The sequence below is a fragment of the Mixophyes fleayi genome, chromosome 8 (genome assembly GCF_038048845.1).
Source record: "Mixophyes fleayi isolate aMixFle1 chromosome 8, aMixFle1.hap1, whole genome shotgun sequence".
In the NCBI taxonomy this organism is placed as follows: Eukaryota; Metazoa; Chordata; class Amphibia; order Anura; family Limnodynastidae; genus Mixophyes; species Mixophyes fleayi.
Window position 1 is genome coordinate 48,439,446 of NC_134409.1, and position 25,807 is coordinate 48,465,252.

Sequence of the window (25,807 nt, forward strand, 5' to 3'; positions counted from 1 at the left end):
TGCAATGGACAGTTACTTTTTTATTGAAAGACTCAAGCTTTCAAGTGTAGTGTTTATAAAATATAAACAACAATACAGTAGTTTTAGAGCACGTCAATACCTCTTGTTTTAAATTATGACAGGGCATTTTACTTTTGGTTTAATTTCTTGAATTTGTTTAAATTTGGTTTTACTTTTTGAACATGGCAAATGACTGTTGATTGGTCATATAATGCAAAAAAAAAAGTTCCAAGATGGAATTGTCCTTGGGCCCTCACACCCACCCTTATGTTGTTGAAATAGGACATGCACACTTTAACAAACCAATCATTTCAGCGACAGGGCCTACCAAACAACTGTGGCTGAAATGATTGGTTTGTTTGGGCCCCCACACCAATAAAACAATTCATCTCTCCCTGTACAAACTAAACAGGCTCTACTGAGGAAAGATGTGGTCCTCATCCTCAACCTTTGATTCCTCTCCCCCTACAGTGTGTACTTCCTCCTCCTCACACATTATCAATTCGTCCCCGCTGGACTCCACAACCACAGTCCCTCTGTACTGTCTGGAGGGCAGTGCTGTACTTCATTGAGGAATTGATTATTCATTTTTATAAACATCATTTTTTCAACGTTGTGAGGAAGCAACCTCCTTCGCCACTCACTGACCAGGTTCCCCGCTGCACTAAAAACTCTTTCCGAGTACACACTGGAGGGAGGACAACTCAGTTAAAAAATAGAGCCAGTTTGTACAGGGGCTTCCAAACTGCCTTTTGGAGTTCTACCACGTCACTACCTCTAGTTAATTTAGATTGCAAGGCTTGTAAATATAAATACTTTGAAGATAAAAAAAAGCAGGCTGCACAGACTGTGGAGCTAGAGAGTGAAATTAAATGGACCACGTTACTTTGGTGGCTATCTATGCCCCTCCCCCCCCCCCCCCCCCCCGCACTACACTTGTAGTTGAATATAAATAAAGCAGCCTGCATAGACTGTAGAACTAGAAATTCAAATATACAAAGAAATGGACAAAGGCAGTTTGGTATCTGTCTGCATCAGATCCCCTCTCCACTAGGAGTAAAACAGAAAACTTTTCAGCCGTTATATAATCTAGAATATAAATAGAAATTGAGAAAGGCAATTTGGTATCTGTCTGCATCATAATCATCAACATCCTCCTCAGTGCCAGCTACATCAATATCCTCCTCCCAGTGTACAACATTCACTCCTTCATTAGCCAAATCTGTAACTGGACTGTGGGTGATCCTTCCAGCATATGCAGAGGGCGTGCTGCAAATGCTGGATGGAGTCACCTCTTCCCGTACAGTGATGGGAAGGTCATGGTTCACAACCAACAACACCCTTGGACTCGCCTTGGGGATTTGTGATGTCATCTGTTTAGAAGGCAGAGTTCTTTGCTGTTTTGTTGTTGTTGCTGACAGCATAACTCTCTTAAATTTTTTGTAGGGGGGGGAGGAGGGCTTAGATCCTTGGGTGAAGCTGGACCACTAGTCATGAACACGGGCCAGGGCCTAAGCCGTTCCTTGCCACTACGTGTCGTAAATGGCATATTGCCAACTTTACGTTTCTCCTCAGATGATTTTAAGTTTCTCTTTTTGCTATTTTTTGAGAACTTGGGCTTTTTAGATTTTACATGCCCTGTACTAGGAGATTGGGCATCGGGCTTGCCAGACGACGTTGATGGCATTTCATCGTCTATGTCATGACTAGTGGCAGCAGCTTCAGCATTAGGAGGAAGTGGGTCTTGATCTTTCCCTACTTTATCCTCCAAATTTTGGTTTTCCATTATATGTAGCACAAGAGAGCATACCCCTAAGCCACACACACTCGGCAAAGCCTTTAAAAATTATATGCGGCACAGGAGAGTAGCACTGGACTTATACTGCTGAATCAGTGAACTTTGTAATAGCAGTACCACTGGACTTATACACTGCTGAATCAGTGAACCTTGTAATAGCAGTACCATTGGACTTTTACTGCTGAATGTGTGAACTTGGTATTATTGCAGTACCAATGGGCTTATATACTGCTGGATTGGCTTTGCAAATTTGGTTATAATTATTTTTTTTTATTTTTATTTTTTTTCATTTTTTTTATAACTTTTTTTTTATTTTTTAAAAACTTGGGAATAATGGGGAAATAACTATACCCTTAGAAGCACAGAGCACAGGACACAGCACCACTGGACTGAACAGGACACAGCGCAGGACCCAGCAGCACTACTGAACTCAGCAGGACAGAGCACAGGACACAGCACCACTGGACTGATACTGCAGAATGTGTGAACTTTGTAATATTGCAGAACCACTGGACTTTTACTGCTGAATGTGTGAACTTGGTAATATTGCAGTACCAATGGGCTTATACTGCAGGATTGGTTGTGCAAATTTTGTTGTAATTAAAAAAAATGTAATTATTTTTTTGTATTTTTTTTAAATAACTTTTTTTTATTTTTTTTAAACACTTTGGAATATTGGGGAAATAACTATGCCCTTAGAAGCACAGAGCACAGGACACAGCACCACTGGACTGAACAGGACACAGCACAGGACCCAGCAGCACCACTGACCTCAGAAGGACAGAGCACAGGACACAGCACCACTGGACTGAGCACAGCACAGCACAGCACTGAACAGCACGAGATATAGCAGGACAGAGGACCACCTAACACACCCTCCCTCTACCCTGATCAATACCCGAGTGAAGATGGCGGCGACTAGCGGGGAATTTATAGGATCCGAGTATCGCGAGATCCGACAACGGGATTATGAGTCAGAGCCTCAGTTTCAGATTTGAATTTGGCGCCAATACCCGGATCTGTCTCGGATCCGACTCGGATCGGCAACGTTCGGGTGGGCTCGGATTTCAAAAATCCGAGTGCGCTCATCTCTAGTTTATATTACCCTGCAGTATTGATTTATATCTTGCACACAACATAAACTTATAAAGAGTAAGGGTAATTTGCTATGAGCACTAATTGATTTTATTTCCACTTGTGGATTTGTATTATTGCAGCCAACAATGAGTTTTCCACCCTATGGTAAAGAACTTTATTCAAATTAGGAGAGATCCCTGGACACTTATGGAGATCCCCTGTTGTGGCAGTGGGTGCAGGGAGTATAATAACTGAATCAGCTCACTGAAGTGAAAGCTTCCTAAGTGGAGTTCCATAATTCAGCATATGGTGAGACCGTATATAAAGATTTTGATTCCATCGTGAGAAGTAAGTTATCTTTGGAATGGAGAGGAGGATCCATTTACCTGTATCCTGCCTCTCCCTGCTCATATCCCAGTATATGGGAAGCTACTATCTCTGTGCCGTTACAAACTAGCAGATTATTTGTAACGAAGCAATTGCTAATTAGCGACTTTACATCTACTAATGGGCAATTACTCGCCCAATTTCTTTATACTTGAATGACCACATCATTAGGAATCTCTGATATACACTCTCTGGAAAGGCAGCCATCTGTATGATATAGTTTCTCTCTCACTGCATAACCCTCTCACTGCCATATATGATTAATTCTGGGACTTGTAGTTCCACAAACTTTTGGATCAATAACAAATGATAAGTTTATGGTTATTTATGCTGCAACTGATACATATGGAATAATATTAACAAGGGAAAGATATATGTTTGTAAACTTACCAATCCACATAGGAATTGTTTTAAATAATTGAAATTTTTATATTTTGTGGTTTGTTTGTTTTTTTGCATTAATCGTTTTTATTGAGATTCGTTAGGTAAACGGGGTATACAGAAAGAAAAAAAAGGGAAGGGAGAAGGGGGGGGGGGGGAATTGAACACACCAATACAGCATATGCAGGTTTCAGACATTATACAATATACAGTATTCAGTCTACTGTGGAATTATAAACTAACCCACCAGACTTGGTCTAGGTCAGGGGTGTCCAACCTTTTAGCTTCCCTGGGCCACATTGGCAGATGACGAGTTGGTTTGGGCCGCACATAAGATACACTAACAACAACGATAGCTGATCATCCAAAAAACCATAGTTAATATATATATATATATATATATATATATATATATATATATATATATATATATATATATATATGTATGTTATGAGAAAAAAAGTGACATGGGGATATATATATATACATATACAAGTTAACCCGTGCATGATACTCATCCATTTTTTTGTCAAATAATGTCAGTATACCAAATTTCAGGTCATTCGGATGAGCCCTTTCTGAGAAAATAGTTTTTTCCACAGACACACACACACTAACACACGCCGCTACACATGCAGGGGCGGATCTAGAAAATGTTTGTTCCCCGGAGGGATGTTAGGGCGGGGCGATTTAGGCCCCACCCCCTTTCCGACTTCTGAGGCTGCCGGGGGCTGCACAGTATGTGCAGGTCCGCTCAGCAGTGACAGGCAGGGACAGTGTGTTTAAAACACAATCAGAGCAGCCGGGCAGCACACACTGTCACTGCCAAACAGACCTGCACATACTGTGCAGCCGTCGGCAGCAAACCCCTGCTAGGGGGGGGGGGGGGGGGGGCGATTGCCCCGATCGCACCCCCCTGGATCCGCCACTGTACACGTGTGTGTTCATGAGGTAAAATTACCTCACGAAAATGAGTTTGACCCCTCAACTGGTCAATAATGTCAGTATACCAAATTTCAGCCCTTTTTGAGGGGTTTTTTCCACACACACTAAGAATTTAGTAGGTCAGTTAACCCGTGCATGATACTCATGCATTCTAGTCAAATCAAGCTACTTAAGGTGTTAAAAATCCCCACTGTCACCCCGGCAACCACCAACCACTCCCAACTGTCACTTCTCCTTCAAGAAATATATAGGTCAGTGTATAACTCTGCCCAGCAGGTGGCGCTGCAGCTTGGTTGTTTTTTTTCCACACACACACACAGACAAACACACGCCACTAGACATTTATATTATAGATATATATAACTTTTTTTTCAAATCCCCCTAAACTTACCTTTCAATCGCCCTGTTCAAAAAATTCTCTAGTTATTATACTATAATCACTTTTTGTATTGTTTCGATGCAGTATCATTTAAGCCAGGCATTGTATATCAGGGTGCCCTGACCAGGCCTGTGGTACCTGACATATACACCACTGTGACCCCAAATTGTGACCTGTTTTGATAATTACACCACTATGTTAGTTAAGGGATAACAACTTATAATGGGCCAAAGAGAATATTATATAATGCCCCATTAGTAATACAAGTAGAAGTATGTAGCAGGAAGATGAGGTCCATGATGCTCCAGGACCAGGTGACTTTTATTCCCTTGTCAGCGTCCCTTGAAATAATAAAAAAAATCCCCCTTAACTTACCTTTTAATCGGCTTGTTCTCCTGTCCTCTCCTCTTCTTTTCTCCAATTTTGTGCTGATTGTTCTTCTCGCGCGGGTGTCTCCTCTGTGCTGCGCTCCACGATGGATGTTGGGTATGATGACGTCACCCCCGACATTCACTGCGAGCACCGCACGGAGGAGGAGACAAGGGAGGGAGCCGGAGTACCAGCTGACGTGACCACAAGGTAAGTAGTTTATTTTCTTTTTTTTTTTGCAGGATTTTTTTTTCCCCATGAAGAGCGCTGCCCCCTTGCCACAACCAAAACTCCTTCTGGGCCACATTTACAGGCGTGCTGGGCCGCATGCGGCCCGGCGGGCCGTGGGTTGGACAACCCTGATCTGGGTCTTAGAGGACCTAATTTAAACACTCTTCCAGGGCGCATCTGTTGGCAAAGGACCACCTTTAGCAGGGAGAGGAGAAGAAGGGTTATTTACCGGAGCACCCCATCCCCCCTCAGTTACGTAGACATGCCATTCAAACCATTTCATCAATGGGGAGGATGGTCTCATAGAGTAGGGGACATCTAGTGTTTCCATCTCAAACGCATGCTGGACTTTGGTTATTACCTTTGACAGGGTGGGGGGGAGCAGCGCCCTCCATGCCTGGGATATGGAGGCTCTAGCAGCAATAAGTATATTGTTAAACATATAACAGGCCTGTCTCGGGACATGAGGCGGGTATACCTGAAGAAGGGCGATTTCGGGAGTCTGAGAAAAAGCTAATCCGGTCACTCTCTTAGCTAAGTCAAATACCTGAGACCAAAAAGAGTGTAAAACCTGGCATGTCCTGAAAATATGAAGCAAATCCCCAAGCATTGTCTCCTGCACAGCTTAGACTGGGAGGGCCACATTCTATGAATTCTAGAGGGGATCAGGTATAGTCTATTAACTAGTTTGATAAACATTTCAGTGTGGTTTAAACATTTGGACATACGAAAAGCATTTGCATAAACTGCCTGCCACTGGTCCTCTGTAAGGGGTATTTGGAGATCTGATTCCCACTGGAGTTGGCTAGAACTTTTGGCTATTGGCTCCGGGGAGGTGAATCCGTACCAGAAGGTGATCCCAGCTCTATTGTCTCCTTTCGTAAGTTTCGAGAGGAGTGGGGCTGGAGGGGCCTGTAGGGTCAGGTTTTATCTCAAGAGGGAAGATACCCAGTGCCTGATTTGTAGATATTTGTAAAAGTCTCTCGCAGGTATATGGAATTGGTGCTGAATTTGCGTGAAAGACATCAACCCCTAGTCATCAAATAAAGATCTTAGGTCTACTATGCCATTCGCTATCCACAGGGACAGATTCACGTCTGGGATCATTTTAGCCAAAGGCCTCAGTGACAGGTTATTAATGGGAAGAGATATGGTAGGGAAATTCTCGGCCAACTTATCCCAGGCTCTCAGCGAGTCACTGGCTAGCTGGGACAGGGACCCACAGGGAGGGCGCCACTGTCTAGGCAGCCAGAGTAGATCCTGCAAGGGGAAATATGGATTGCGAGCCATTTCCAATTCTACCCATGGTTTCGTATTGGGGGGAAGAGACCAGTCTCTAATTTGGGCGAGAAGGCAAGCCATATGATACCTAGCCAGGTCTGGGAGAGCTAGACCACCTCTTTGTCTAGGTAGGGACATACGAACACTAGCAATTCTTGAGGGTTTATTCTTCCAAATGTGTGAACACATGATAGAGTGTAACTTGTCCAGTATAGGTTTTGGTAAATACAAGGGCAGCATACGGAACAGATACATTAGTTTCGGCAGAATCATCATCTTAAAGGCTGCCAGCCTACCTAGCCAGGAGACCTCGCTGCACATCCATGACTTAGTCAGGGTGAGAATTAGGGGAATCAAAGCCGCAAAGTTAAGGTCTACAATGTTGTTTATCGAGGGAGTAATCTGAATACCCAAATAATGGAGCGCCTCAGACTTCCAAGAGTAAAGGAAAAGAGCCCCAAGGCTTGACACTTTAGATGGCGGTAGGTTAATAGATAACGCATAGGTTTAGTGGTATTCAATGTAGGACGCTCCACTAAATTTATCGAGTATATCATTAAGGGGTGGCAGCGAGGTCTCCGGGTAAGTTACAAATAGTAAAATGTTGTCTGCAAAAAGACACAGCTTGTGAACCGTCTGGATGACTGTAACCCCAGGAAAGGACTTGGCCTGTCTAATAGCTTGAGCTAGAGGCTCTATTGCTAGAATGAAAATTAGGGGAGAAAGGAGGCACCCTTGTCTAGTGCCATTCGAAATCTTAAAATGATGAGATAGAAAACCGTTACTGAGTACTCTAGCTGTAGGGTCACTATAGAGGGCCATGATACCATTCAAAAATCTATCTTTCAGACTAAAGCGAAGAAGAACCTGCTGCATAAACCCCCAATGTGACCTATCAAAGGCCTTTTCTGTGACAAGGGAGAGAATTACTAGCTCTAGGGGGGACCCATCCATACTTTTAATGATGTTAAGGACTCGCCTTGTATTGTCAGAGGCCTGATGACCCCTGACAAACCCCACCTGATTAGGGTGTATGAGCTGAGGGATGAGGTTTTGTAATCTATTAGCTATGAGCTTGGTGTAGATTTTAATGTCAGTATTGAACAAGGCAATAGGCCTGTAGTTAGAGCAATATGCAGGGTCCTTCCCCGGCTTTGGGATTGTTATCAGTTGAGACTCGAGCATCTCTTTGGGGAAGTGCCCCTGCTCAGTACCAGTATTATACAATTGCATAAGAATAGGGGCTAAGTCAGACTTGAAAGCACTATAGAAATTATTAGTATAGCCGTCTGGGCCTGGGGCTTTATCATTCGGTAATTTTTAGATAACCTCTTCAATTTCAGACTATGTCCATGGGGTATCTAAGGACATGGCTGTTTCAGGATCTAGCCTGGGAAGATTGAGGCCTTGTAGGAAGGAGTCTATGGCTTTGCTATTAGGCTGGATCGTAGTGGGATCTTCCTTCAAATTGTATAGGGTAGCATAGAACTTTGTGAATATATTAGCTATGTCTTTGGGGTTAGAGGCATTTCTATCAATTTCCACCAGCAGATATTTTATTCTGTTCCTGGCTTGGCAGCCTCTTAGTTTACGTAGAATTTTTGCTGCAATCTATTTAAGGCTGCTTGGGTCCTAGCCATAAGTAGTTTCTGTAGATGGGCCCTTAACTGAGTAAGTTCCTTTTTAATCTCTCTAGATGGGTGGGTCTTATTTTGAGCCTCAAGCACTTGAAGTTTGGCTTCTAACTACTTCTGGCAATGTGCGTTCGCTCTCTTCAATCTAGCCCTGGTCTGAATAACAACCCCCAGCACCACCGCTTTTAGAGAACACCAGAAGTTGAATATATTAGTCTCTTCCGGGCTATTGGTTTGGCAGAATGAGGAGATAGAGTTCTTTAAAGCTAGTTTAGCTTCTAGCAGGGAGAGCAAATAAGCTGGAAAGCGCCATGGTCTGGGAGGCATATGAGGGCACGACAGACGCCAAGACCAGAGTAGCGGAGCATGGTCCGACCACGTCAAAGGCAAAATCTTTAAGCGGATAGACCTTTGTAACGTCCACTTATCCGTCAATATAAGATCTATATGCGAGTATGAATTATGGACATGGGAGAAATATGTATAATCTCTCCCCTCTGGCTCAGAGACACTCCAGACGTCGTACAGACCATGCTCCGCCATAAGCCTCGAAAAAGCACCCGCCGGGCCCAGCTGAGAGGAAGCAACAGAGGGAGGGAAAGATGGAGATCTGTCCATCCTAGGATCCGCCACTATGTTAAAATCACCCATCGATATTAGATAACCCTCCTTATGTTTAGCCACCTCCTGGAAGACCTCCCTTAAGAAAGGTACCTGGCGAGAATTTGGAGCATAAAGGGAGGTGAGAGTGACTAAGGTGTCTTCCAATAGGCCAACTAAAGTCAGGTATCTACCCACTTTGTCTGCTACCCGCTTTATGAGGGTGAAGGAGGTATTAGAGCTAAACAGAATGGCAACTCCATTGCGTTTTAGTGGACCATTCGCCATATAAATTGTGGGATAGTGATTGTCTCTAAAAGTGGGGGGGCAGAGGCTGAAAAGTGAGTCTCCTGTAATGCAACAATATCTGCCTGTTGTTTAAAAAAGGAGGACAGCGCCATACGGCGTTTATTTGGTGAGTTTGATCCCCGGTCATTAAGAGAAAGTAGCATAACCATCTAAATTGAGGAGGATAGTGCATTGTCTGAATGAAGTGAAACCACAGTATACTCCATCCGAAAACCGGAGGGGGGGAGCGAACCACGATAGCATCTTGAACAAGGATGTGAACTTGAGTTGTATCAAAGACATGTATGATAAAAGAGGGAAAACGGGAGAAAAAGAAAAAGAGAATAAATAGGGCAAACTAACCAAAATAACCAAAACCATTGGGTTAGTGTATTTGCTGGAGGGGAAAAAGGAGAAAACCAGCAAAATAAGTGACGGGGGGAGCATGGACTAACGGGGACCCCACCCACATACAGATCACCCACTCAAACCCAATAACAATTGCAAACCCGGATAACACACAGCAACATAACATACATAATAATAAACAATACCTTAACTTTCAAAGAGGCAGAACGAGAGCTGCCACTACATAACATTATTACCATAATAGCATACGAACTGTTGCAACTCAACAATTGGAGTCCCTGGAAGATAAAACATGTAAGTGGCAAAATAACATTTACAAACAAAACACACATAACCCCGACCGTGGCTACCAAAAGATCACCCTATACAGGGTAGTCCCTAAGAGGTAGTCTGATTTCTCCAGTTTCGAACATTTGGAGCTGAACGGGCTACCAAGCAGTTGGGGATAGTTCCAATGGCGGAAATAGGTAATAAGCCTCTTATGAAGAACTTTTCGACCATCACCTCTCACTCTTGATTTTGGGGCAGGAGCCGTCTCACGCACTGGAATGTCCCACGATTTCAATAGAGCAATGCCATCTTCTACCGATAAGATCACATGGGAGACATTTTGACGATGAACCAGCAGCTTTACTGGGAAACCCCATCGGTACTGGATCTCTAGTTCCCTTAAGGTGCTGGTTACTGCTTGAAAGGATCTGCGTTTAGCGATAATGGCAGCCGAGAAGTCAGGAAAGTATTAAAGTTCTTTAAGAATTGACGAACTTTCATCCAGCCTAGCCGTCTGTAGTAATCGCTCTTTGACCTGAAAGAAATGGACCCTAAGAAGAGTATCACGGGGGAGGGATTCAGGACCGAACCTTGGCCTTGGGAGACAATGAATACGGTCGATAGTTAAAACGAGATTGGACGCTGCGGGTAAGAGTTGGTGGAATTGGTTGGTAACAAAAGGCAGAAGCTCAGATGAGGAAACTGTCTCCGGAATCCCTCTTATTTTGATATTGTTACGTCTCGACTGGTCTTCCATATCCGCCGCTTTTTTTTAGAGAGGTGTTAAACTCCGCTCTCAATTTTTCGTGTTCAGTGATTAGCTCGTTGTGGGAGGCCACCACTTCCTCAAATTTATCTTCCAGATGACCTGTTCTTCCTCCCAGTTCAGCGACTTCACGTTGAATATCTGTAATTGAAGACCTCATTTTTGATAGCAATTCTGACTTGAGTGTCGCAAGCATAGATTGCATAGCTTTAATTGTGATAGGTCCATCTGCATCAACGTGGGAGGGAGAAGACGGAGAGGCACTGTTGGGGCCCTCTAGCGAGGATGGTGAGGTAGCCGACAACGTAGCATATGCAGGATGCTTGTTTTCCCCCACATTTGAGGAAGAGGAGGACTGCGGTTTTAAGAATTGGCCTGGCAGCGGAGATTGGATAGGTTTAACTCTTTTAGGTGCCATGGCGTCTTGCCTAGATCCGATTATAGACTGAGAAAAGATAAATGTCAGGCCAAGGACTTGTCATATTAACTGGGTGCAGGATCCGCGTACAGTTGAAAAGACTAGGCGAACCAGCGCCACATGCGAGGGGTGTGCTGCAACATGGTAGGGGACCCAAGAAAGCTCAGAGCAGCATTACATAACAAAGCACATATCACTACCACTTCCTTCCCCACTGGTATTCTTTGGGGCAAGTACCAGGCAGGAGAATAGTGGCTCCTTCCTCCAGTAACAGCCCCACATGCACAGAGGAGTGAAGTTTATCCCACAGGGCACCCTCCAGCATAGCAACTGTGTAGTAGCTTCCAGGACCGCCTCCAGCTCAGTACTGCACACAGGCTCCTCCAACTTGGTGACCCAGCAGCCATAATGGACACCACTCATTTATAAGTAATTAGCAGGGAAGTCCAGCTGGTGACTTTCAGCGGTGACTCTTATCACCTAGAGCCAGGCAGTTCATCACAGTGCAGCCTCTTCATTGGTTTTCGCCGCTGTTTGCGGCCGAAAGTGCGGACCCGTGAACCGGAAGTGGAGTAGCTGGGGGATCCTCGAAACCAGAGCCCGCGGCTGTAACAGCCACACACCGCCGACCCAGCAGCCCTGACACCGGACCACGCTGGAGCAGGCAAGAAAGTGCTTCCTCTCCCCAGGGGGCCGCTCCGGGTTACTATGCTTGAGGCGGACCTGCCGGCAAGCTGTTCCGTCCGCCCGACTGCCGCACAGAGGCGCTTGGAGGGGTCTCATGGATCTCACTGCATGCCCTTAGGTTTCTGACACAGAAGTGGGTAAGTGATTATGGTCTGAAAATTGGTTATAGAGACTTCAAAAGGGCGATTCCTGCGGAGCTCCTTCCATACAGGACTGACCAGGATGACGCCCAAACTCCACCCCCTATATTTTTTGTTTTTTAAATAGAGTGTTTGATACACTGATGTATTGTTACATGTTGTATTCTGGATGCTGATTGTTTAATACATTTTATTTGTAATTTATACTACAGACACAGTTGTTTTTATAGATATTTGTAACAACAGTATACATTTATGTTGAATGTTATTAGGCAGGCAGGTGATTGTCTTAACATGTTTACAATGACTAGTTCATCTTTCATGTTTCCACCTTCCACTGTCTCTTCTCACACGAACTGTATTACACCAGAAGCAGCTGCACAGAAATGGCTGTCACCAAAGGCTGCTCTAATATTGGTGCTTCTGCTACTTTCCCCAAAATCAGCTACAATTGTTATTTCTGCTGCCTGTTTACCTCAATTGTTCCTCTTAGATTGTAAGCTCATTTTGGCAAGGCTGTTGTTTACATTCTGTTTATGTCATTTAATGATATCATGATCCCCTAATGTACATCGCTGTGTAAAATTGTGCCACTTCATAAATAAAGAGTAGTAAAACTCACCAGAAATCACATACGTGTTTTTTAGCTGTATAAATTGCACAGGACAGGTATAAGTGCCGACTGATAGTGATAACTAACGCTTCATCATCTGTGTATTACAAACTACATGTATGCATGCCACTAAATAGCACATAACATGTGTATGCAAATAAGAGAGATTATAAAATGTACAGTAATCTAGTTGGGGTATCAAAAGTGACCTAAATAGTGGCATTACCACCTGGCTGTTTCTGCTCTAAATTGCTTTTCAGCATTGCTTCTCAATCTTTAAGTCACCTGAAACATTGATTCTGACATCCCTTTCCTACTCTGTGGTTACCATTTTATAGTATTAATGCTATTTTCTGCCTTTGATTTTTAAGACCCAAATGTATGAATTTGCCTTTTTTGTTGTTGCATTTTTTGGCATTGAACTGTAGTTGTCACATTTAATTTCTGTAATCTACTATTAGACCATACCTTTATCTTTCTCAATGGAAATTCCACTTTTATATGCAAAACAGTAAACATTACATATATAACTTTACATATAACATATGTGGTAATCAGGATGTTTAGAACTGCCAAAAAGCATTAAATTACATGCACTTACTAGAATTTTTAAAGCTAGTGTCATGCATGTAAACTACTACTTACATTATCAAAGCATTCCAATGCCATGGATAGTGTTGACACAGAGAATAACATAAATCTTCAACACTGTCCATAGTGTTGCAATAATTTATCATTGTCAATGCAATTAATGGAGACTTGGATTTTCTTGTTTATATCTGACTAAATAAGAGAGGCAAGGCTGTATTTAGACTGCTTGACTCCCATCTGCCCACACGATAGGTGGGTAGCAGATGCGTAATAGCCACCATGGAAGCCTATGCGGCTACTATGGGGCCAGGTGGTGAGTTGTGGCCTGAAGTTGAGTGAGTTGTGGGCAATCCGCTCTCAAGGCTCCTGCTCTCCTCTTGTGAACATGCCTGGTGGCCTGCACTTGTACTTTGATGGAACCAAAAATCCAAACTGGGCTCCATGGCACGTATGCTGGCTGAGGAATTTGAGGTGCTAAGTGTTGCTGGACCATACCCGGCTGCTATTTTTTTTCCAAGAAGGCCATTCTGATAATGATCAGTGGGATGCTATGTTTTATTAAAGCTAGACTCTTGCTCTGCTCTAGTTGCTATGTACACCTCACCACATTTATATCGAGGAGCAAGCACAGACAGGGAAAAGACATGCATAATTTTAACATTCTCCTCCCAGCTACTATTGCTTATGCCAGAATCCCCACATGGACGAAAACCTGTCACCTGTCCAAAACTCCACAGAATACGCAGTTTGTGTTGGTCAAATGGGCAGAGCCAACTAGGGAAGGTGTTTGGGCTAATCGGGGAATAATCTCTGCAAACTGAGCATGTTTTGAACGGAATGGAGATTGGCCTAAATTGTCCTGATTTTGCAATTGGTATTGATGGCAGGTATTACGCAAGTATGGTTCCATTGTACATCTAATTTACTTTAGAGAAACTGAATTGTACAACCAAACAAAATAACTACAATGAAAAGTGCTGCATCCCTCTCTCTCTCTCTGTGCATTGAATACAGTTCTTCCTGCATAATATATATTCACTTTATGAGATATGCCCACTGTAAGGACATTTCTTTTCCACATAAATATATAGTTATTGTTACAGTAAGAAAAACACAGACACAATTCTTTCATTAGAAAATGTATTGAGTGGAAATAGTAAAATAACTACACGCACAGTGTACACATAACAACATATACAACAAAAGCATAACTAGTACAATAAAAAATGAAATTAAATTTCTCCCAATGCAATATAGTTAATGATTTTAACTAACGACTGAAAAAAAAAAAAAAAAAAGCCCTAATCAGCATAAAACGTTTTACAAGATTTACTTTCAGATCAGTGGTCTGTCATAACCATTGGTTAAAAAGATTGTGACTCTGCACATTCCACAGAGATCTATGGACACTGCCGGCTGTGAGTGCATACACACTTACACACTGCAGAATTGGAGCAACATTGTTCCATCGTTGAATGAGATATTAAGTCCGGTTTAAAAATCAAATTAAACAATACAATGTGTTTTGAAACGATAATCGTTCATCATTGAAGTGTACACACTCATGCGATATAGGTCTGAAAGATCGTTTATCATGTGGTTGGCCGGATGATCAGCTGAGGATCCTGTAGTGTGTACCCAGAATTAGTCTTCCCAGCTGGCTCATTTATCTTCATATATATTCTATAATTGATTTTGTGTTATATTTTACATAAGTATAATTTCTTTTACCAGTTGGAATCATTAAGCTAGATGAGATGTTAGAGTGCCAATGACTTAGCAACATTTAGGAGGTATCAGGGAAAAAAAAATTATAGGTAGAGTGAATCAGGACTCACATGTAGTACCATTAAGCCTGCTTTGCTTTCCATGTTACTCCCCATAATCTCAGCGAACCCTTGTCCAGTATTGAGTGATATGGAACAAGTCCAAAACAAATATAAAAAGCATTCTTTGCCTTTCTGGATCTACAACATCGGTTGTTAACTGCTGGAAAGGCCTTATGCAGTCTATCTGAGAATATATACCATATAGACAGTAATAAAATGTATTAGTTTCTTTCTTTTGGGCAAGACTTTGGGATACATAGAAGAAACTTACCCCCAAGGATATGGTCCCATCTACATTTCACTCCCACAGAGCACAGAAAGTCAGCAAAGGGTATGTCTGTGATGTGACATGGCTTTTACTCCAAGTCCTCCACAATCAATGGGTTTTATTAACATCTCCATTTGTAGTCTAGGGTGTTTATTTACCTAGATAAAATTAGTGCACATGAAGTGATTTAAAAAAATGTGAAAGTGTCTATTGAAATAGATTGTAATACATATAATATACAAGGCTGTAAAATCATTTTATGTATGGAAGGTCTCATTAGATCTGTTTGAATGTTTTTCAGAATTATTCTGAAAGAGGTTATTAGGGACTTTGAGGATCTTAGCCCCTGACACTTTATATCAAGTTACTGCCACTTTAAACGGAGAACAATTTAATGAGGTTTGGTAATGAGATAGTGGGGTTTGTATAGCAGGTCAAAGATAGCAGGATTAGTGGCCTATTTTAATATCACAGATATCTGATCAAATCATATTGGTCATTCCCAACCTCTCCTCTTGGAACAAATCCAACCTGATCTGAGAGAATTGGTGCGGGTAAGTATGCTTTCAATCTATTAGCTATCATTTTGGCAAAGATTTGCATATCCACATTAAGGTGTAAAGTCGGTCTACTACATTGGGCTCAGTACTTGCCAATTTAAGTATAATTGTAATATATACTTTTAATCCATAGTCAGGAAAATGTTTATCTTTATCAACTAATTGTTGTTAAAAAGAGAACAGGGAGAGTACGTTAGAATGTTTTGTAAAATAAAATTGGCAATCTATCAAACCCTGGGCTTTTGTTTGAGGGAGTAGTATTTATAGCGTTTTACAATTTTTGCACAGTAAAGGTGTATCCAGTGCTGTGGCAGCCACTGGTAATAGTTTTGGAAGCGGGTTTTGTTGTATAAAATTCCTCTTTGGTGTGGAAAGCCGAGTGCTCGTGGGGGGTGATTATTTTATACATTTCTGAATAGAAGGCACAAAAGCTTTTTTCATATCTTGAGTTTAATATTTCCTGGTTCCATCTTTATTAATATAATAGGGAATATATAAGGTCTGGCTAATAGTCTTTGAGTTTTGTTACCATATTCAAAATATCTTTGTCTAGTTAAGGTAAATAGTCTGGTTGTCTATTGCAAGGTAAGTTCAGATCTACAATGGTTAAGCTGTGCCAAGAGTCCATTGAATATTTGTTTTGTTTCTAGGGCTCCTATTCATTAATGCCCACACTTTGGCCCTGATTATTATATCGTTGCCTATCACAACTATAAGAAATGATCTTTTGTTTTTATTTATCAAAAAGTTTAATCCAGGGCAGCTCCCCTGAGAAATTGCTGTCCCTGCAAAGGTGTCCTGGCCCAATTAGTTTTGTAGACTGAAGAATTAACACAGCTCTCTTACCTGAGCTGCAGAAAGCAATGGAGGATGCCTTTCATTTGAGCATGTACTGTTGACTGTTCGGGCATGTGCAGTAATGAATATACCATAGCGCACCTCAGACCACAAGCACCATGGAGGAGAGTGCACAGAGATACTTGGATCTTCGTGAAGCACAGTACAGCACAATCTATTAACAGTAAGTACATTTTATTTTATACTTATTTTTTTAAACATAGATTTAAAAGTGTGAAATGTAAGTAAAAGCCGACTTACAATAGTATAATAACTAATAGAGCCAACACGTTTTGCATGCATTGAAAAAACAAGCATGATTTCAGTATTTGCATCCTTAATATATAGAAATGTTATATGTGTATGTTAAATAAGATTATATGCCTATAAAACAGAATAGAAATACTTATTATGTATTCCTATCATGTTTTGCCACACATATTGTTATTACTAGAATCTTGAGAGCACCCCCCCCCCCCAGAAGTCTTTGTACACAACTTTTATATATACATAGTAGTACATTATATACAAACTAAACACGCATTTGAAATTCATTCATTTCCGTTTAAAGAGGTTAATGTTATCACTAGGTGATGTTCAACCTAGTATTGAAAACTGAGACACCACACCCGACTTCCAAAAAGTAAACGAAAGATAATCTCACTATTGTTCTATTGAATCTACTGTTTTGTGATTATATTGTCATTGAATTGTAGAATGCTCTATTGGTTTTGAACATAGTTTTGATAAACTTACCGTTTTGTACCTAGCACAGCTTCTAAATATACCAAGTATTGTCAATTGAAAAAAAAAAGAAAACCAGTAGCTATTTTTTTTTGTAGGGTCAGTACCGGTATTTGATTCAATTAATGGTATTTCAAATTCTAAGAAGTTTTCTTTATTTATAAAAATGCAAAGCAAATAATTATGTATAACCATGAGGGCACTTATTTTTTAATTATCATATAATTGTAGTATTTTTGAAATAATATATACTTTATTTGTACCCCATGACATACTTTTAGACATACACATAAACATACTTTGAATTTCAGCCTTGTTTTGTAGTTGTGTAATAATTTTAATAAAACAATCGTTAATATTTCAAAATGTAATAAAGATCTTTATTTTTTTATCCCTAATCCCTTAGTCTGTTGAGGCCTGATTGATTAAGAAACGTAAATGCTGATATTTGCCGTATTATCAGTTAAACTGCACTTTGCATGTCCAGAAACTAACTATAGGCCAGAGCGAAAGTTTATTTCACCTCTGACAATTAAGACAGGCTACAATGCCATGGGTGGAATGGGGGAAGGAAATGGGCAAATGCACGTAGTTAATGTATAGTACGTGCGTATCAAGCTCCAACACACACAGCAGCGTCTGATTCAAGCTTTGGGCACCTTTAAAGTACATATTTTTCTGTGGTATCACTAGCACTAGTTACAAGTCAGGTGTAAGTGATAGTGATGACGGTCACGTATCCATGCTAGAACATGTGTTTGCAATCAAGAGCAACTGTAAAAATGCATTTTACGTACAGCAGACAGTGAACATCCTGATAAATGTATTTCATGGCGAAAAACATGAATAAAAAGAAGCTTTTTATAATGATTTTTTATTAAAAACTATATTAACAGGTGAAAATAATTGACTTTTTTTCTGTGTGCGTTCTCCTGTGACTTATTCCACGTATCCTGCAGTGTATAGTCTGTCATGCATTTTAAAAAAACTGCACAATACGTTTGCATGCTTTAATGAATCAGGCCCTTAATGTTTTGCTCCCTTATTTCCCTTGCAACTCAGTCTAATTTGGTTTATTTTCAGGGTTTATTGAATGTAGATTTATCACGGTTAACATATTTATACAGTATACCTATAAAATGTCCCTTTGTATACAGCATATTTAGTGTCTGTGCAGTAAACTTGAAACACACCCTTTATTTGCAAAACTCCACATCTCTTTATACACTGTGAATTCTTTGATTAAGTTATCTAAGTCTGATAAAATGCAAACAGGGCGGAACGGGGAGGGGAATGGGCGTATGCAAGTAGTCAATATACAGTAAAGGACGTGCTAAGCTCAGTCACATGCAGCAGCATCCGATTCAAGCTTTGGGCATCTTTAAGGTACGTCAATTTCTGCCGTATAATTTGCACCAGCATCGCTTCTCGGCCTTTTGGCCAAGATCAAGTGCAGTTGTGGCAGAGCTGCACTTGGTCCTCTGGCCTGGGGCCGGGTGAGCTGCGTTGAAAGCCTGGGATTAATGTGCCCCCGGAGTGGCGATCCAGGGGTGCCAAAAAAAATCACAGGTCAGCAGCATCTTAAAATAGATATCATGTGATTATGTTGGCACCGAGCACGTTATACCACTTTCAATATACGCACCGCCTTTTTATTCTTTGCCCCGGCCTTATGGCTGGGAGAGAAATTTTTTATAATAGCCCAGCGATGAGGCGGGGGCCGTAACCACTCAGCACTATTTTATTTAACTATTTATGACACTTCTTGTTTGTTACTTTCACGTTTGATTGCTTCACAGATTTTTAAGGGTGCGGGTAGGCCCTTTTGGGCTGTGTCCCCTTTTGGTTCCTGCCCCCCTGAACCCCATCGTTGAATCATCCTTCCGGGGGTGAGATAGTTGTCGAGCCCTGGGTGAAGCCTCTGTGGATCCCAGGACCAAAGGGAACCCCCTAGCCTTGCAGCGAAGGGGAGTCTGAAGACCCTTGCCCCCTAAGGGTCCATTAGGATCCGGGGGTCGGGACTAGGGCCTATCCTTTTTTGGACCGCACCCTAGTACACGTTTTTTAAGTTTTGCACTTTTTTCCGTTTATTAGGCCACAAAAGCACTGTTCCCTGGCTTTCAATAAAAAAATAATAAAAAAAAATAACTTGCACCAGCTACAGTTCAGGTGTTGAGTCATAGTGCCCACAGTCACGCATGCATGCTAAAATATGTGTATGCAGTCAAGAACAACTGTAAAATGCATTTTATGTACAGTAGATTGTAATAACACCCTGATACATGTATTTAATGGGGAAAAAACATGTAAAAATTAAAAGTTTTTTTAAAATGATTTTTCATTAATGACTATATTATTAACAAGTGATAATTTCCTGTGCATTGATCTGGGACTTTATATTCCAAATATGTATTGGACGTATCCTGCAGTGTATTGTCACTCAGAGCAGACCTAGACCCGTATGGACTATGGAGTGCTGTATACCTGTTTATGTGCGTTTTAAAGTAATGCACAATACATTCATTTTGCGTACCTTAATGTTTTGATCACTTGTTTTGCCCCTGTTTATTTTCAGCTGTTTTAGAACTTCGATTAACACTGTTAATAGAAATGTATACAGCATACCTTTGTATACAGCATATTTAATTAATGTCTGTGTTGCAAACGTGAAACAAACCCTTTATTTGCATAGCTCCACGTCTCTATACACTGTGCATTCTTTGCACTAAGTTATCTAGTCTTGATAAAATTCAAACAGAAAAAAAGATACTGATCAGATAGTCACATCTGCTCTAGTTTAGTCTCAAGCGAATTTTTATAGCCCTCCAGTAAATGTAATTACCACCGGCCTCCAGCAGACACGTGACCCAGGTGCGCCTTCTGCAGACTGATAAGGGACGAATAGATGACTGATAGAACCACCACCCTCCTCCAACAATCACCTTAATGAGCAGGGCCGAGTTACATCCGTGGTGGGCGGGGCTTGTTCAGTGCAGGCAGAGTTCTGTCTATAGCCATTGGGAAGGGGGCGGGGCCGGATCCCGGAAGTGTTATGTGTATGTGTCAGGGTATCACAGAGAGCTGAGTGTCACAGCTACTGAGTGAGTATATGTTATGTCTATAGTGTAATCCTGCTAATCCAAGTACCTGTCCTGTGTGTCAGTCACAGTATGCCCACTTCTAGTATGTGTGCAGTATCCCTTGTCCTATCAGCCACCCAACTCTGGTTCTTTTATTCTTATATCTCTTATTTATACATTTGTGTTCATTCAGTCATCTCTCACACAACTCTCAGTCTAAGGGAAACGAATGAGAACAGGATGTATGCTTATCTGAATGTGTGAATACATTGATTAACCCACTCATGTTTATGAATGCTGCTTTGCATATACTGTATATACATGTACAGTGCTTGTTGCTTTGCATATACTGTATATACATGTACAGTGCTTGTTACTTTGCATATACTGTATATACATGTACAGTGCTTGTTACTTTGCATATACTGTATATACATGTACAGTGCTTGTTACTTTGCATATACTGTATATACATGTACAGTGCTTGTTACTTTGCATATACTGCATATACACATACAGTGCATGTGTAACTTGTGTACAGCTCCTGCAGCCAGTTACAGTGCTTACTCAATGCCCCCAATATGTATTCTTACTTATTTGAGAAGTGGCATAAGATTATCATGGTAAACTGTAAACAATGTCATTGGATCGCTGTGGTAGTTTCATGGTAATGTGATTATTTACTATATTGTTTATTTTATGCTGTATTTCAGAAGGAAAGTAACTGATTGCAAAGTCCATTGCAAAGTGGTGATTTGTTTATATATGTGGCATATATATAGTAGTTTTATTGAAGTTACTGCCTTTGCTGTACAGGCTGGTTTATGAGTGCCAGAATGAGGCCACTGCTTTGTGTATATCTTGTAGTTTGGTGCCAGTAAAAGTGGACTCTGTATCTGACTTTCATTATCCAACTATAGCTCTGTCTCTGCCAAAGCGCACAGGTTTATTGAGTTTAAAAAAACGTTAGAATCATAGTGAGCAAGGATCCCATGAGAAGTGAAAAGTTACTGTTTTTAAATCACATGTATGTGTTTTTTTATTTTTGTTTTTTACTTTAGTCCATTGATGAGAATATTGGCATTAAACTGTAAAACCATGAATAATTGGCAATAATATAACTTCTGAGAATCTGTTTGTAGAAGTAAATACTGTGGTAAACAATTGTACTTTGGTGAGGTGATGTTTGTAAGTGTATTAAGATGTGTGATTTTAGAAGCTCAGAGCAGGAAGTATTTTATTGCAGTAACTGGAGAAGCTGCATTTTTTTATGAATGCAGGCTGGTTTACCTCACAGACCTGACCGTGAACTGAGCTTCAGAGCAAAGGGTCTCGCGTTATACAAAGCTAAGAGTATGCATTTTTTTTTATTTATTTTTTTAGATAATTTTTTTTTCATCATCTTTCTGACTGTTCTGTGGTGAAAGTAAAAACCTAATATAGTAACATTCAGTACTCCTAAGTTTTTCTGAAATGTATATTTCTCCAGACTTTTAGCCAACCTATTACAGGTTTCTGTAACAGCTGCCACCCAAGTTATTACCCATTCTGGAAATTTTAGTTCATTCTGGAGTGTAGAATTTGACCATACACATTACAATTCGGTATCATGCCTTGAAATTTGCCACGCCAATATTTGTTTCACAGACACCCTCCCCTCCTCCAAAAAAAAAAATGTACAAAAATGTATTTGTACAGTTAGACAAATAGTACTTAAATAATCAAATGAAAGATCAACTCTGCAACCAGGTAAACACGGGTTTTACCTCAATTATCCATTGACTTGTGAAAACTGCCGTGTATGTAGGAGTTGGCAGGATAATCTCAGGATAAAATATAAATATATAGTGTACGTTTTCTATTGTAGATGAAAAGAATAATTTTAAGCTAAGAAATGCTCACCTATGATTAAAAAAACCAGTGAGAAGTTTTAAAATGTCCAATTTGCTGCTCTTTGCACATTAAAATGCGTCTCTGTGCCAAGAGCAAGATCTGCTCCGTGCCGGTTACCGGGAGTTCCGGGTATTGGCACGTGCCAGTTACCGGGAGTTCCGGGTACTGGCACGGGCAGCTTGGTCCCCAGCCTGCCCAACTATCTGGTCATGTGACCTCCTCTGCACAACAGCGGGAGGTCACGGTGTCAGGCAATCCAGTCAAGGAAGGAGGCTTGTTAGATTTAATGAAATGTGGTGAGGTCTGATGGCACAGTAGGGGCATATGAGGTAGTCTGATGTGGCATGTTGTTGGGTCTAATGGCATAGTAGGGGCATATGAGGTAGTCTGATGTGGCATGTGGGGAGGTCTGATGGCCTAGTAGGGGCATATGAGGTAGTCTGGTGTGGCATGTGGGGAGGTCTGATGTCCTGTAAGTGGCATGTGGGGATGCTGATGGGCATGTAAGGGGCATCTGGTGACATCTGATTGGATGTGTGGAGGTCTGGTGGGCATGTGGAGAGATTTGATGACATGTGGGAAGATCTGATGAGTATGTAAGGGGCATGTGAATAGGTCTGAGGGGCATGTTGCCCATTTCTGACTTTTTTTTATTTATTTATTTATTTTTTCTTTTATTCTTTCACTTCAACAGTTCCCTCCATCGATTTTCAATGCAGTAGCAGAGTGAGCTACTGTGAAGAGACTAAAGTAGCCATTTCAACCCTCCTCCGCTGGACACAGCAGCAAGGTAAGGACTGTGCAGATTTGGTGATTATTATGAACATTTCAGCAATGTTGGATATTTTCTTTTCTGCTTAGCAAGATATTGCAAATTATATGTATATAAAGGGTAAAGTTGGCTCTTTATGGTATCTATAGATATTTTTTTGCACTTCGTCTGGGACTGGTTGGACATCCCTGGTGTACATATATTAAACTTTGTGAATTTATAAATTGATAGTGGTTGTGTTTACCTGAGCATAATAAGCCTGAGCTTTTAAAAAAAATAATCTGTGTTTAAATTAAACAATGGTGTATTTTCATCTGAGAAGTTTCTCAAACCACAATGAAATTGATTAGAATAGAAAAAATATAAATAAGACAAGGATTTCAATAAAAGGGGTGCTCTCCTCAAAAAAACTAAATTTGTGCAGTCAAAAGCATATATTGTGTCTTCAGTATAAATCCGTTTTATTCTCCAATATAAATGCACTGTGAGAGAAGAATAAATGGTGATGATGATGAATACCAGGCATTTTTACTGTACTGGAAAGATTTGGAGACAAAATCCTTCTCATAATCTGCAGGCAGAGGAAGGGACCTCAATACTTCTATTACAAACTCTGAAAATTCTACAGCATTGTGACTGCAACCAACCATTTTTAACTTGTTTAGGGTTCCCGCAAAGTCGTTTTCTTTGCAATGTTGATTTTGACCGTGTGGAATTCATATGCAAAAGTTGTTGCTCTGAGTTGGGTAAATATATATTTAATGCTTGAGAGTTTCAGTTGCCGAGTTTCTAACCTGATCATGAGAAGTTTGTCTTCATGCGCAAACCGCCCCAGCTTATTTTTCCACCACGCCCGTAATAATTTAAAGAAAAGGTCCAGTTCGTATTGAATACATTTTTAACCTGAGATTCTCATTCATCGTTTTTGAGTCTTGTCTCTTCTGCAATTTGGAAAGGGCTAGTCTCAGATATACATTTTTGGGGATCACATAATCTAATGAGGATGTGACATCCATGGACACTTTCAGGAGAGGTTTCTTAACATGATAATAGTGCAGCTATAATATACGTGGTTGGATGACAGTAGTGCTTTGAAATACATTTCCCTCGGGAATGTCCTAAAGTTTAAAATTATTTCTTGGTGTGTAGTTTTCTAAATCCTCATGTTGCAGGTCCCACATCTGAGCTTACATATTGACCAGAGAGTTATTACACTATAGCCCAGTGGTTCCCAAGCTGTGTGCCACGGCGATCTCACAGGGGTGCCGCGGCCAGGGCCGGTGGTAAGCAAGGCAGGGGATTACTTGGTAATCATTTTGGCTTAGGGGGGCCTTGAAAACATTTTTGAGACCCTAAGGGTGCCTCGAAGTGAGAAAGTTTGAAATCCACTGCTATAGCCCAAACCAGAGTAAACTCCCATTGATTACTTACGCATTGAGTATCTGCACCTTGATGACACCTGCAGCTGTCTGTCATGGCAAATACCCTTTGTTCCCTGCTATGAAATAGGCACGATCGAAAATAGCTTGTGAATGGACAGAGGTCTAACAAGACACAACAAGCAATACTGTGAGTTAAAGGGTGTGAGCCAGACCCAAACCTAGTTTTCTATGAATGTCTACCATGGGCCCATATAAAAACCCTACCCTGAGTATAATGTGGGGGATAAGTCCTACCTTAAGCCTATAACTGGTAGAGCGCTGTATTGTTCAGGTCCACCTGTAATGAGACTTTGTCCCAGCTTAGAACAGTTGCTGCAGTCCCAAGATCCTAGTGCTGCTGTGCAGAACATTGCTGGGAGAATGCAGAATACTAATGGGTGGTAAATTATCACCCCCTCACACATACACTATAATTTGTGCCCTGTAACAATGCTTCCTGTGCATGTGGTAGGCATAGAAAGCAAATCGCCATTACTGCCTTGCTCTGGACTCGAGGTACTCTGTGGTATAAAGTCAATGCCAGGGTTTGTGTGTGTGTGTGTGGTGGTGTGTGGTGGTGTGTGTTGGTGTGTGTTGGTGTGTGTGTGTGTGTGTGTGTGTGTTGGTTGGTGTGTTGGTTAATAGCTCAAATGGTAGCTGAAGTAGCTGACTGGAGACGGGGTTGGCAGACCTTCCTTTTAGGCAGCCATCTTCTTTTCTTGTACCTGTAGGTTTTTCTTCTAGTAAAATACATTGTGGTGATTATATAAAACTAAACAGCATTTTTTAAAAATGCATTGTAATGTTATTTGTCCTTTTAAGGTGATGCCTTACTTTTTAAAACTTTTCTTGATGTTCATAGTATTCCTGCTGGTAAGGAAATTGGGAACACTTTCATCATTTCATAGATAATGCTTTTGGTCACCATACATTGCTTACATTTGGTTATCTGGGTGACCCTGTTGACCAACACAGTAGAGCTGGGTACAGACTACAGAAAATTCCTGCAATTATTGTGTAGATCAGATATTGCAAGAGTGTGTACGCTTCCACGATCATGTTTTATTGTACCTGTGGATTTGGTTTTATAAACTTCCTAAAAATCACTATCAGTGATGGAACGATATCTGGCAAATGGGGTAGTGTGTATGTACTCTTGACCAGCAGTGTAGGCAGATC

General features: G+C 41.0%; 2 protein-coding genes across 3 annotated transcripts in view; one reads left to right on the forward strand and one right to left on the reverse strand.

The window, feature by feature from the left end:
- Positions 1-25,807, reverse strand: part of DBT (dihydrolipoamide branched chain transacylase E2) — a 269,271-nt gene that overhangs the window by 59,429 nt on the left and 184,035 nt on the right. The gene's annotated exons all lie outside the window — the stretch shown is intronic.
- Positions 20,474-25,807, forward strand: part of SLC35A3 (solute carrier family 35 member A3) — a 36,032-nt gene continuing 30,698 nt past the window's right edge. The window contains exons 1-2 of the mRNA XM_075182529.1: positions 20,474-20,563; positions 23,130-23,225. The gene's annotated coding sequence lies outside the window, so the exon portion shown is untranslated. The remainder of the gene's footprint in view (positions 20,564-23,129; positions 23,226-25,807) is intronic.